Below are 15,174 nucleotides of genomic sequence, written 5' to 3' on the forward strand. Positions count from 1 at the left end.
AACAATTTTTTTTTTCATAAATGACAAAGCACAAAAGTAAAATGCAAAACAACAAACACAAAAAACAAAATAGCACTAACACGCCAAAATAACACTAACACACATAACAATTAATACACCTAAACAACATTCACACACCAAACAATATTACTCCCTCTTTTGATAACAACAAAAAGGGAAAATGAAGGTTGAAATGGAAGAAGTCATATGAGAAACCTTAGTAATTAATCTTGAAAGATATTCAATTATAATTGCAATAACAAAATTAATAACCATTAGATAATATAAAAAGATTCAAAACATTTAAATTAAAGTATAACATTGACAAGAAAAATTAATCAAGGTCATGAAGCATTCTAGACAATTAGATAAGAAGAATTATTGAAAAAGTGATGAAATGAAGATTAGTTAAATTCAATTTTTAATATAAAATATAATTAAACATTAGATTAATTTGAATTTGAATATTAAATAATAGAGGAAAGAACATATTCAATTGGTGATATTGTGCATCTTTTCAAATATTTGTGGCATAATTTATGCATCCTTTTGAAGTTGTGCTAATTTTGTACCTCTTTTAAATTTGTGAACTATTGCGCATTTTTTTTATTTTTGTACACATTGTACATTTCTTTTTTATACCCTTTTTTTAAAATTGATCTTTCTAAAATCAATAATCTATAAAATTAAATTTTTTCTAATTACAAAGATAATTATATTAAAAAAATAATAATAAGACATCAAAATTATAATAATAATATTTAAATTATATTTGCCTAAAAAGAATATGAGATTGATAGCCTTAACTTGATTAAGTTATCAATTAACTTAAAATTTTGAAAAATTAGATTTCATAATGAAATTAATTTTTGTATTGTAGTTTAATTTAGAATACTTTTTAGATCAATTAAGACATGAATAATATATAGGCAAACTTATATTTTAGATAACGAACAAAAGAAACTAATCAGAATAATACATTTTTTTATTGAAATCAATTTAAAGATGAGATACATTGAAGCACTTTTGATATCAATTCAATAAAATAAAAATAACATAACATCAACAATATTAACATATGCAAAGCATTGAAAACTTCACTAAGATCATCACCTCTTGAGAGGATTGGTAAAAAAAACACAAAAAAAATACATCTAGAACTCTGAGGGACCCTGGTCTGTAGGAGGAGGCTAGTTGAAGATAGAGAAATAGCTATTTATGATAGCTACATTAGTGTTCACTGCGACGAAATGATCTCGGATCCAACCCATGTCTTGTTGGTACTTTGCATCCTACTAATTTAGTGAGTCTAAATTTGATTAAAATGTTGATCAAAATAACTCTCCAACTGGTCAAAGCGCTAGACCATCTCCTGAAAGTCAGGTCCATGAGTAGTTGCAAGTGCTCCCCCTTCTTCCTCAATATCCTCACTTGAATTGTCATTCTTTCAGAAAAGTGCTAAAAAAGCGGCATCGGTGAAGTATTCAAGTGGAGCCACATGATGAATAATATTGTACTTCTTTTCTAAGATGTAGCTCACTAGATGTCCTAGGATAATATTTTTCTTCCTCCGATGAAAATAAACCCAATTTAAAAAAGGTTATGAATATAATCTAGAATGAGTTGGGCTTCATCTATTGGTTGTCCAATCATGATTAGATCTGTAGCAGTGGATAGAAGATGAGTAATATTTATGTGATCACCAGCCTTAGCAATGATTGACGTTCTAAGGACATGCTGGATGATCCTTGCATTTTGATATAAAGTATACACCCTAGCCAAGTGACCAACTTAAGCAAACCTCTAAGAGGTTTATTTATTTCTGACCAATCAAAGTTAGAATTGGAGGTCACTGTGTGTGCTATAATTCCTTGAGTCCATAAATGCAGAAAAGTTTACAGATCTTCCTTAGTGATTTCAACCTGTTTCTTTTGGACATAAGATCTTATCTTATTTTCATCCTAACTAAAACTCATGTTCACTAAAAAGTAGTGGAAGGTCTCCTTATGATAGGCATGGATTAAAGTCAAGATAAAGGCGAATTGAGTTGAAGCAAAAAGAGGCATGACTTGAAAATGAATATCCTCTTGAATTTGGAGTCTAGACGGGGTGATCTTAGCAATGACAACCCTATAATAATAATCCTCATTTACTCTAGAAATAAAGTTTTTGTCTCCACCCCTAGATGACGAACCCTTAATGACTCTACCGCACTTGCTCGAATTGGCCATTTCTAAAATGAGAAGGATTGAAGGAGGCTGTTGAAGTGAATGAAAATGAATTTTAAATCCTTCCTATTTAAAGAAAAATGACCCTTTGCACGTATAAAAATAAAATCATATTATACGATAGTTGTTTCGTACATGATGAAAATAATTTTATATGGATGAATGAATTCATTCAAAATGAAATGAATTTTCGTAATTACGCAAGTTACGAAGCATCCTTTCATACAAACATTTTGACTAGATGATCACACATATGAATAAGTGTTTATCTTGGATGATTAGTTATTTAAGATCATTTTAATAACGATTAGGTTCCTCCCCCCCATTGAATGACATGTGGTTCGTATGTATGGCATAAAGTTTCATACGCACGATCAATTATATTAACTGATTCTGCCCAAATAACTGTCTATATGCATATAGAAGAATTATTATAAATCATCTAGGATGATATAAATATCTTATATTATGATATGTATTAGAAAATAAAAATTATATGCATTCAGTCCAAAATAATAATTGTCATGCTATAGAATTTGTACGGGATGAAAATAATTTTGTATAGTATGAATAGAACACTTAGAAAATTCAGCACGAATGTTCAGAAATAAGAATTTTGATATGTGAAAACATGTCTTAAAAATACAAAAATTATTAAAAAAAAACAAAAATTTGAAAAACACTCATACAAACAAACTCATTGAAAACAAAACAGAAAATACACAAAGAAATATATCAAGTTTGTAGAAAATTTTATTTAAGCATTAAGATCAATCATACCTAGCCTTGTTCTTAATGTGCTAAAAGTATCAAAGGCTAGTGGTTTTGTAAAAATGTATGCAAGTTGATTTTCAGTAGAAATATAGTTAAATTCAATTTCTCCTTTGGATATATGATCGCTAATGAAATGATGCCTTATGTCTATATATTTGGTTCTAGAATAATTAATAGGATTTTTTGAAATGCAAATGGCACTAGTGTTATCACAATAAGTTAGAATTATGCCTATTGTAAATCCTAAATCAATCAATTATTATTTCAACCAAAGAACTTGTACCATATTTTTGCAAATATGTTTTCATGGATTAGGTTTTGATGATTAGCAAACACTCTTATTTCTCTACGACTGCCTTTTCAACTAACATTTCAGGGCCACAAGATCGGACGGAAATCGGAACCAGCTCAAGTTGGGTAGAATAGGTCTTAGTCAGTCTAGAATTTTCTTTTTCCCTTTCTTGAGTGAATTGTAACCATTGAAGTGTTCTGATGCTAAGTAACCATACACACACTTGAGTGATTTTTTTCTATCTGACTTAGAATTTCTATTTTTACTCATATCGTCCCGGCCGATATTATTATCATCCTGGACGATACATGTATCAGCTAGGATGATAGGCTTAAAATAGAAATAATCAGCCGCCATGATCTATTTAGGCATTCCTTATTTTTGGCAATCAGCCCGGACAATCTTGTATCGTCCTGGATGATTTGATATAATTATGCCTAAATTAATATGGTAATTAAAGAAAGCAATTAAGGATGATTGATATGATCACATTGTCCTAGAAGATTGCAAGATCGGCCGGGACGATCGGTTCAAAAACCTTAGTTGCTCCTGGATGATACATATTGGACAGCTCAAATTTCGGGCGATGGTCTAGACGATCCGGATCGGCCAGCTCAAATTCTGGGCAATGCTCTGGATGATTTTCCTCTGATTTGAACTAATAGTCTGGGACAATCATGAGATCTTCTTGGATGATCAAGCTTTTTTGAAATCGTCCAAATCACTTTTCAGAGCGATTATTTGGCCGATAGTCTATGATTTGAACTAATCATACAGGACGATTTAGTATCATCCTGGACGATATGAACATTTTTCTTCTTTTCATCCTAGATCGTCCTGGCTGATTAGGCTCAAATTGCACTGATCGTACAAGACGATATTACTATCATCTTGGATGATAATGTCGCAACATGCAATTAATGAGCTATTTTGAAGCTCTTCTATTTAAGGGCTATTGTTCAACATTTTGAAGAATCTTTTGTTGCTGTCTTGACTTGAGAAATCCTAGAGGAGAGAGAGAGAGGGGAGAGAGAGAGGATCTTATGAGGGGGAGCTTGTGAGGGATATTCACAAGGGTTGCTCAAAGCATCATTCCACTTCTTCTTCCACAAGAATCTCTAATCCTTGGAAGGGTTAGGAGAGGTAAGCTTTTGTGACTGATCGAGGTTCTCTTCCTGCTTCAGGAGGAAGCAAAAGGAGTTGGGTTCTCATCCTTGCTGGGGGTGGCAAAAAGGAGGTTTTGGTAAGGGCTTCTCTGCCTTGCTGTGGGAGCAAAAGGAGAGTCACTTTGGTAGTGCAATACTAGGAGGGCGCCTCCGGGGAGTGGACATAGGTCGAGTTGACCAAACCACTATAAACCCTTGTGTTCTTTTTCTTTCTTCCTCACTTAATTTTTCCGCACTTATTTTTTCTATGGTGATTTTGGTTTTAGCTTTGTTGGTCTTTGGTTTAAATGTTTTTTAAAATATCAATTCATCCCCCCCCCCTCTTAGTTAGCCTTGGGCCAGTTCATAAGAGCCTAACATCCCCAACGAAGTTTCAAGTGGTATTAGAGCGGGATTCATAAAAAACGGAGTTTGAAAACTTTTTGAATTTTGATTCATGGCTAACTTCGTAAATCGTAACACAACTGGAGAATAATCTATTACTCGACCACCCTTGTTTGATAATCTACCTTTGGAATTTTAGAAAACTTGCATATCTACTTTTGTTACAATCAACTGATTATCGCATGTTGATGCGTATTAAAGAAGGATATTCTCCACCTTCTCATGAACTTAATGGAATTAAAACTAAAGTGCCTTTTACTGAATGGACTTTAGATGAAAGAGATTTAGCTCAACTTAATGCAAAGTGTTTGAATTGTTTTTTGTGCTTTAAAATCTGAAGACTACATGCGGGTTTCTACTTGCTCTACTGGAAAAGAGATTTGGGATAGGTTGTGCATTACTTATGAAGGAATTAATGAAGTTAAGCAATCTTGTTTGAATATTCTCTTGCATGATTATGAATTTTTTGTATGAAATCTTCTGAATCAATTTATGATATGTATACAAGGTTTACTCAAATTGTAACTTCTTTGCATGCCTTGGGAAGAGAACTTTCAAATTATGAAAAAGTGAACAAGATTTTGAGATGTTTGCCTTCCTTTTTTGATGCTAAAATCACTGCAATCACTGAATCTAAAGATTTAATTACCTATTCGATTGATAACTTACTTGGCTCACTTATTATTTTCAAGCAAGGGGTGAATCAAAGAAATCTTGATGCAGGTGAGAAAAGAAAGGAGAAAACTGTGGCATTAAAGGTCAATAACACGAACTCTGATTCTTCCAAGTTTGAAAGTGATGACATTGCCTTAATCAAAAGGCAATTCAAAAGCTTTCTAAAGAAGAGTCATAAGCATCATCAAAATTGGAGAAAAGGTAAGGATAACAAATATTCTAAAGGATCTTATGATGTTGTTTGTTTTGAATAAGGAAGCCTGGACATGTTAGAGATGATTGTCCTACACTTCAGGATCACTCTAGCAAAGAAAAGAGTGAGGAAAAACCTAAGTTCAGGAAGGACAAGAAGAGAATTCAAAAGGCGTTCTAGGCAGAATCTACTTCTGATTCATTTGAAACTGAACCTGAGGAAGAAACAACAAACTTGTTCTTAATGGTAGAATATCATCTTGATCAAAGTGATGAAGAAGAGGTATGTAAACCAATCTATGATCATTTGTTTGAAATTTGTGAGAAAATTCATGCATCACACAAAAAACTTAAGAAAACTCATGTTAGCTTAAAATTTGAGCTTTTGAATTTACAAAAAGAGTATAAAATTATTTTCAAAGATCATTCAACGATTGATTCAAATCACATGGCTTTACTTGATGAATTTGATGAATTAAATAAAAAGCATTTGGAATTAATTGATGTTCATGATTCATTAAAAGCTTCACACACCTCACTTGAATCTAATTTTAAGAAATCTAAAGAGATGGTGCAAAATTTGATGATTAAGAATGCTGCTTTAAAAAGTACTAACTCGAGGTTTAAAACTGAATTGGAAATAATTAAGAGAAATTGGATGACACCCACTTTTGATCTAACGCCAAAACCTAGGATGAGACATTATAACATAAATCATTTAAGAAATTCTTTTCCTGGTGTTAGATGCTTTTCATGTTGCATGCTAGGACACGTCTCACACACTTGTACTGTTCACCATAGTACACATTGGGTGTGGAGACCCAAATTGCATGATTCACAGCATAGCACACATACATTACATTCTACCTTTCATAAGAAGGGACCCAAACCTATTTGGGTTCCTAAATCTGATGGTTGTTGATTTTGGCAGGATTGCTCTCACCAAAGACCTCGTGAGAGCATATGATTCTTGGACAAACAGAGGCTCGTGGCTCATAATTGCTTAAAATTACTGCTTAATAAATTCTTGATTTGCATTTTAATTATTTTTGTCTTTAGTGCTAGCTTTTTTTTAGTTGTTTTTACTTTGGGTTTCTTTGTCTTTATGATGATTTTTCCTTGTTCTTAAATTTTTGGAAATTTATAGCCAATGATTAACATTTCTAAATCGGTTAAAGGGAGAAACATCGTTGATCGTTTCCCTCCCTCTAACCTCTTTTAGTGGTATATTTTTTCTTCTTTAAATAAAAGTCTATCTCAAATTAACAACTGGTTTTTGAATTAAGATAGTTTTTATCTTGCTACAGTAATCTACATTATATTTATAATATCCAAAGCTTTTATATATCTTTCAAGTTAAATGAAATCTTGTCATTGCACTTATAATATAATTGCTAAAGTCTTCTTTGTGGTCTATTCTTCCTTATATTAGATAGTGAGTTTTTCTTCTCTAATATTTGGAAGATCTACTCACAACTAATTATATTTTAAAAGTTGTTGAAAAAGGGATCTAGCTTGCAAGAACAATAAAAAGAAAAAGGCCAATGATGCTAAAAATAAAAAGATGCACAATGCTGCCAAATTGAAAAATCTATATACACAAAAGTGTATAAAAAATCAAAAGATGTGCAAAGAGCGCCATTCAAATTGACAAGAGGCATAAAATGAGCCCACATAAGACAAGGTTACCCCTCTTTCAAACTTTTAAAATTTTAGAAGAATTCATGAATTACTTGATATTTTTCAAAGGCTTGATTTCAAATACAATGATTGAGACAAATTGCTTTGGTATATTATTCTATAAGTTTTTTTTTTTTGAGCAAGTTTTGAACGAATCTTCTTTTTACCCAATTTGTTTATTTTGAGTTAGGCAATTTATTTTTAAAAGACAATTTGTGCCCTGAAAGAAGTCGGATATTCTTCCATTTTTAGATTTTGATATTATTAACTTATTGATCTTTTGAATCTTTAAAATTTAATTATTTAGGAAATTTATCATATGCCGCTTTGTAAAAATAAAAAAAAAATTATTTGTTTTTATATTTTTTTTGTTGATGTGTTTAGATTGGTTTTATTATTTGTGGACTCTCTCTGATCATCTCCATCTTTCCCTGGTTTCCTAAATTTTATCACATCGTTGTGGCCAATGTTTATATCATCCTGGACGATTGGACTATCTATGTTCAAAATCCATCCACTGGACGTTTCTGACTTTGCTAAAATTCATCGTCCTGGACGATACAACATCGTCCTGGACGATCTGATCGAACTCTATTACAATCATCTTGATCGTCTTGGCTGATAAAAGTTTTCTCCTGGCCGATGCCCTTATGAAAATCATCCTGTTTGATACACCTAATCATCCTGGATGATCCACGTGTCAATACGTTTAAAATCTTTAAAATCGCTCGAGACAATCCATTTTTTGACAATCGTCCTGGCCGATCCACTATTTGTCCTGAACGATACACGTGGAGCATAATTTAGAATGCTTTAAATTTGGCCCATTATTGATCATCATCCTAGATGATACACCTAATCGGGCTGGACGATCTGCTTTTTCAATGGTCATTCGCCTTACTCCTCGGGACGATCGTCTGTGTCTAATCATCCCGGCCGATGTATGATCAGCCCGGATGATCGGACCGCCTTTTTGACCAATCGGCCTGTACGCAATTATTGAACCAAATCATCCTGGATGGTTCTACGATCATCCTGGATGATATGGCCATTTCTTTAAATTCAGAGCATTCCAGCCATATTTCTCACTTCAATCATCTTCTCATCTCTTATCTACTTCCTAATTTCTTGCTATGGCTGGAGGAAAGCGCGTTTGTCAGACCTTTGGAAGCTCTTCAAGGGCCACACTGGACCCTCGATTCAGGGAGGCAGAAGATCAGGCTGCCTACCATCGATACAAAGAATGCGGGATCACTCTCTCCAGAATAATCAATCCTATCCACCTCTCATATCCGATATTAGACCTCTTCACTCACACTTATGTGTGCTTTATTCTTACTCTTGCTGTCCCCTTTTCTTCTGAACTCCTTTTCATTTTTTACAAACCTTTGCATAAACTCTTCATACACTTCCCTCACCTCCTATGTAAATCGACGCCCAATCGAGATCACATACCAGGACTGTGCTGAACTGTTGCAGCTATCCACCACTAGGGATACGTTGCATTTCATTGTCTCTGACCCTAACTATAATTGGTCCTCGGCAAACCACTTTCTTCGCCACACCAACGCCCCCTTTCATGTTGGAGATACTAGGTCTTTACTCAAAGATGCTAGGATAATCCAACATGTCCTTCGCACTTCCATTATTCCAAAAGCCGGGGACCAAATCCACATCACTCCACTTCTTTCACTTACTACCTTTTACATCATGGCCCGTAGAGATTTTAATGCTACTGACCTTATCTTTCGATACATTGATCATTTGACAACAATTCGCTATCCAGGTCATAAGAGGAAACTCAACCTTGCTTTAGGACACATCATTTCATATGTTCTTGAAACCAAATACAATCTTCAATATCCTGCTCCACCTAACCATCCTCCTCCCTACTACTCAAACAGTTCCTTCAATGCCCATCACCGTACTCGTCTCCACCCAGGATATGGGGAAGCTCAGGGGGCCGAGCAGGAGGAGGCTCCCGTTCCCGTTCCTGAACCCGAAACTTTCGTAGCTCACCACCAGCAGCAGCATGATGAGGACATGGCCCATTTCGATGCCTATGCTGCACATCAACAACAGCAGCACGACCAGGACATGACCTGGTTTGGCTCACAGTTCACTGCCATGTCCAGTTACTTCCAGCAGCCACCACCACCACCTCCATCTGATGATCGGGATCCCTCATTTTTCTTGTTTTAGAGTCTGTTTTCTATAGTTTTCTTTTCTGCATTGTGTTTTTCTTTTAGTTATACTTTCTTTAGTTTGTTTTTAGTTTCCTCCTCCTTTTTGAGATGTCAAAAGGGGGAGAAGTATGGTTGTACATGTTCTTTTCTGAAAATTTGAAAGATTTTCTGTGTTTTGCATTGCTATTTTGGAATTAATTGTCGGAGTGTTTTGTCATCATCAAAAAGGGGGAGATTGTTGCAAATTTGTTTTCATGGATTATGTTTTGATGATTAGCAAACACTCTTATTTCTCTATGACTGCCTTTTCTACTGATATTTCAGAGCCACAAGATCGGACAAATATCAGAACTAGCTCAAGATTGGGTAGACTAGGTCTGAGTCAGTCTGTAATTTTCTTTTTCCCTTTCTTGAGTCAATTGTAACCATTGAAGTGTTCTGATGCTAAGTAATCCTACACACACACACTTGAGTGATTTTTTCTATCTGACTTAGAATTTTTGTTTTTACTTACATCATCCCGAACTATATTATTATCATCCTGGATGATAGGTTTAAAACAAAAACCCTAATTAGTCATCTTAGTTAAGGCAACCATCATTAGCCGATCGGCCTGGATGATATATGTATCGGCCATGAAAATAGGCTTCAAACAGAAAGAATCAGCCGCCATGATCTATTTAGGCATTCCTTATTTTTGGCAATCGGCCTGGACGATTTTGTATCATCCTGGACGATTTGATACAATTATGTCTAAATTAATCTAGTAATTAAGGAAAGCAATTAAGGATGATTGATACGATCACATCGTCTTGGGCGATCGCTAGATTCACCGGGACGATCAGTTTAAAAACCTTAGTTTCTCCTGGACTATACATATCAGATAGCTCAAATTTCGGTCGATGGTCTGGACGATCCGGATCGGCCAGCTCAAATTTTGGGCGATGCTCTGGATGATTTTCCTCTAATTTGAACTAATCGTCTCGAATGATCATGAGATCATCTCGGACGATCAAGCTTTTTTGAAATCATCTAGAACACTTTTTAGAGCGATTATCTGGCCGATAGTCTGTGATTTGAACTAATCGTACAGGATGATTTAGTATCATCCTGGATGATATGAATATTTTTCTTCTGTTCATCCCAGATCATCCCGGCTGATTAGGCTCAAATTGCACTGATCGTACAGGACGATATTACTATCATCCTCGACGATAATGTCGGTAACTTGCAATTAATGATCTATTTTGAAGTTCTTCTATTTAAGGGCTATTGTTCAACATTTTGAACAATCTTTTGCTGCTGTCTTGACCTGAGAAAGCCCAGAGGAGAGAGAGAGAGAGGGAGAGAGAGAGAGGATCTTGTGAGGGAGAGCTTGTGAGGGAGAGCTTGTGAGGGAGATTCACAAGGGTTGCTCTAAGCATCATTCCACTTGTTCATCCACTAGAGTCTCTTGTCCTTGGAAGGGTTGGGAGAGGTAAGCTTCAGCGATTGATCGAGGTTCTCTGCCTGCTTCAGGTGGAAGTAAAAGGAGTTGGGTTCTCTGCCTTGCCGGGGGTAGCAAAAAGGAGGTTTTTGTAAGGGCTTCTCCGCCTTGCTGTGGGAGAAAAAGGAGAGTCACTTTGGTAGTGCAATACTCGGAGGGCGCCTCCAAGGAGTGGACGTAGGTCGAGTTGACCGAACCACTATAAACCATTGTGTTCTTTTTCTTGCTTCTGCACTTAATTTTTTCGCACTTGTTTTTTTTGTGGTGATTTTGGTTTAAGCTTTCTTGGTCTTTGGTTTAAAGATTTTTTTAAATACCAATTCCCCCCCCCCCCCCCCCCCCCCCCCCCCTCTTGGTTAGTCTTGGGCCAGTTCACAAGGGCCTAACATCCCTAACAAACTTTCACATATAACTTCCTAAGGCAATGTATTCATCTTCAATAGTAGATATGGCTACAAAATTTTATTTTCTATTAGACCAAGAAACTAAATTTTTTTTTATAAATTGGTAAGTTCTAGATGTACTCTTTTGTTCAACCCTATAACCTACAAAGTCTGAATCTAAATATCTAATAATTTCAAATGAAGAGCTAAACTTAGGATACTAAACCCTTAAGTTCTGAGTTCCCAAGAGATATATCAAAATTCTTTTTATTGCTGTCAAATATGATTCTTTTGGATCTGATTGAAATTTAGCACACAAACAAACACTAAACATAATACTGGGTCTACTAGCTATCAAATATAGCAAAGATCTAAAAATTTCTCTAAATTCTTTTGATCAACAGATTTTTTCTTAGGGTCCTTATCCAACTGAACTGAGGAACTCAATGATGTACCAACTGGTTTAGCATTATCCATTTCATACTTCTTGAGGGTATCCTTAACATACTTCGACTGACTAAAAAATGTTCCCTCCTCAATTTGCTTAATGCTAAAACCTATAAAGTAATTTTGATCTCCCATTAGGCTCATCTCAAATTTAGTACTCATTATTTTAGAAAAATCATCACAAAGATTTTTATTTGTAGATTTAAAAATGATCTCATCAATATAAATATGAATAATTAGTATATCTTCTCCTAATTTCTTTAAAAAGAGAGTGGTATCATACTTCATTTTTCAAATGATATCTTAAGTAGGAAAGTGCTTAACCTCTCATACCAAGCCCTAGGTGTCTTTTTCAATCCATATAATGCCTTTTTCAATTTAAAAATATGATTAGGGTATTTTTGAATTTTCAAAACTTAGAGGATGTTTAACATAAACATTCTCTTGTATTAACCCATTCAAAAATGCACTTTTAACAACCATTTAATACAATTCAAATCCTCTAAAATAAGCAAAGGCAAACAAAACCCTAATTTCTTCAAGTCTTGCTACAGGGGTAAAAGTCTCCTCAAATCAATCCCTTCAATTTAATTATAACCCCTAACCACCAATCTAGTCTTATTTTTAACAACAACTCCTGAGTCGTTCATTTTATTTTTAAATACCCACTTAGTTTCAACTACACGTTGATCTTTTGGCCTTGCAATTAATTTCCAAACAACATTTCTTATAAATTGATTTAATTCTTCTTTCATTTCCAAAATCCAAAATTTATCTAAAAGTATTTGATTTACATTTTTTTGTTCTATCATTGAAATAATGGTAGAATGATTAAGTTATTCACTTAGTCCACGCCTTGTTCTAACACCCACATAAGGTTCACCTAAAATCAATTCCTTAGGGTGATTTTTGGAAAATTTCAAATCTCTAGGCAATGGGTTTTCTATCTCCAAATTTTCTTCCAAATTAATTTTCTCAATCATCTTCTTCCAAACTTGGCTCTCCTAAAATTCTAAAATTATAAAATACAATATGTATGGTCTCCTCAGCTACCAAAGTTTTTTTGTTAAATACTCTATAAGATTTTCGAACATTAGAATGTCTAAGAAAAATTCCTTCAACAGATTTTCGATCAAATTTTTCTAAGGATGATTTTCCATTATTATGTATGAACACCTTACATCCAAAAACATACAAATATGATAAATTAGGTGTTCTCCCCTTAAGAAGTTCATAGGGTATTTTATTTAATTTAAATCTAATGTTCACCCTATTCAAAACATAACATGCAGTACTAACTGCTTCAGGCCAAAAATATTTAGGAAGTGAATATTCTGCAAACATGGCTCAAGCAGCTTCAATTAATATTTTGTTCTTTCTTTTGACCACCCCATTATGATGAGGGGTTCTAGGTACAGAAATATTGTGATCAATTCCTTTTTTTTTAATCCACAAATTTATCATTTTCAAATTCACCGTCGTGATCACTTTGAATTATTAAAATCTCACATTCTAGTTTCCTATGAATTCAAGTTAAAAAATCTTTAAATCCCTCAAATGACTCACTCTTATGAAATAAAAATTTAACCCATGTTAATCTTGAGAATTCATCAACTATGACAAATTCGTATACCTTTCCTTTTAGACTGACATGCTAATTGGTCCAAAAAGGTCCATATGAATAATCTCCAATGTTTACTTATTCTAAGATCCTTATTGGAATGAAATTATGACTTCAAATGTTTTCCTAATTGACATGAATTACAAAGGTGATCCTTAGTAAAGTCTAATTTTGGTTTACCTCTAACCAAATCCTTTTGGGTAATTTTCCTAAGGTTTTTTATGCTAGTGTGACAAAGTCTCCTATGCCATAACCAAGATTCATCAAAAAAAAAATTTAACAAAAAGAATTATGAGTTTTAATATAATTGAATCTAACATATAAATATTGCTTATCCTAAATCCATGCAAAACATCATTTCCATTTAGGCTTAATATACAACTTGGGGAAAATATTTTATACTATACCCTTTATCACAAAGCTGGCATATACTTAATAAATTATGCTTTAAGCCTTCTAAAAAAAATATATTCTCTATCAAAATTTTTTACAAATTTTTGATCATATATGTGCCAACCACTTTCCTAGTGGTGTTATCTCCTAGTGTAACCCTGCCTCTATTCTTGGCTTCCAGCATTATAAATTATGTAGTGTCTCTAGTCATATGCTTTGAGAAATCACTGTCTAGGTACCAAATGCTCTCACGAGGCCTTGTATGAGAGAGTAGACAATCAAATGTTAGACTTGGGAACCTAAACAAGTTTGGGTTCTACTTTTGGAAAAATAAAATTAGATGAATGTATGATATGACTAGGTTTATGCATCTCAGGTCTCCAAACTAAATGAATTTTTCTATTTAGGATATCATTATGTGAAATATGTCTAAGCATCCCACAAGTATAACATTTAACTCTAGGAAATGGGTTTCTTAATTTTCTATAATAAATTTGTCTCTTCCTGGGTTGTAAAATTTTTGTCCTTAAAATAGGATTACCAAAATCTTCAAGTGTTGGGGTATCCTATTTTCTTTAAGAGCTTTCACTATTATTCTAAGAAATGAATTTGTATCCTCTAACAGAGTGTTATCATATTTCAAATAGTGCTCTCTATTTTCAAATTCATCCTTGAACACTTTAAATTCTTTCTCTAACTAAGCATAGGAAGTTTTCAAAAGATTATTCTTTTTATTCAATCATCAAATTCATCAAGTAAGTGTTGAGTCTAGTGAATAGGTTGTTAAACTTAAGTTAATGTCCCACGGTTACCAAGAGGGGAGTGAATTGCTATATAAAAAATATTATCCATCTTTTAGATGAGTTGAATCGAAAATAACTTTAGTGAATTTTTATAAAAAAGTTTTTCAACAACAACTTTTTTAAATAGAAAAATGTGGAAATTAAAAAACAGTAAAAAATAAATGACACAAGATTTATAGTGGTTCGGTCTAAACCAGACCTACATCAACTCCCCAGAGGCACCCTCTGAGTATTGCACTAATACCAATAGTGTCTCTCCTTTTGTACCCACAGCATGGCGGAGAAGCCTTTACAAACACTCCTTCCACCACTACTCGGTGCGGCAGAGAACCGTTGTCTTTTTACACTATCCTCAGTGTTGGCATAGAACCCTTCGTCCTTTCACACTCTCCTAGTGTTGGCAGAGAACCCTTCATCCCTTCACACTCTCCTAGTGTGGGCAGAGAACCCTTCATCCTTTCACA

Source organism: Dendrobium catenatum, unplaced genomic scaffold (assembly GCF_001605985.2).
Source record: "Dendrobium catenatum unplaced genomic scaffold, ASM160598v2 fragScaff_scaffold_1548, whole genome shotgun sequence".
Taxonomy (NCBI): Eukaryota; Viridiplantae; Streptophyta; class Magnoliopsida; order Asparagales; family Orchidaceae; genus Dendrobium; species Dendrobium catenatum.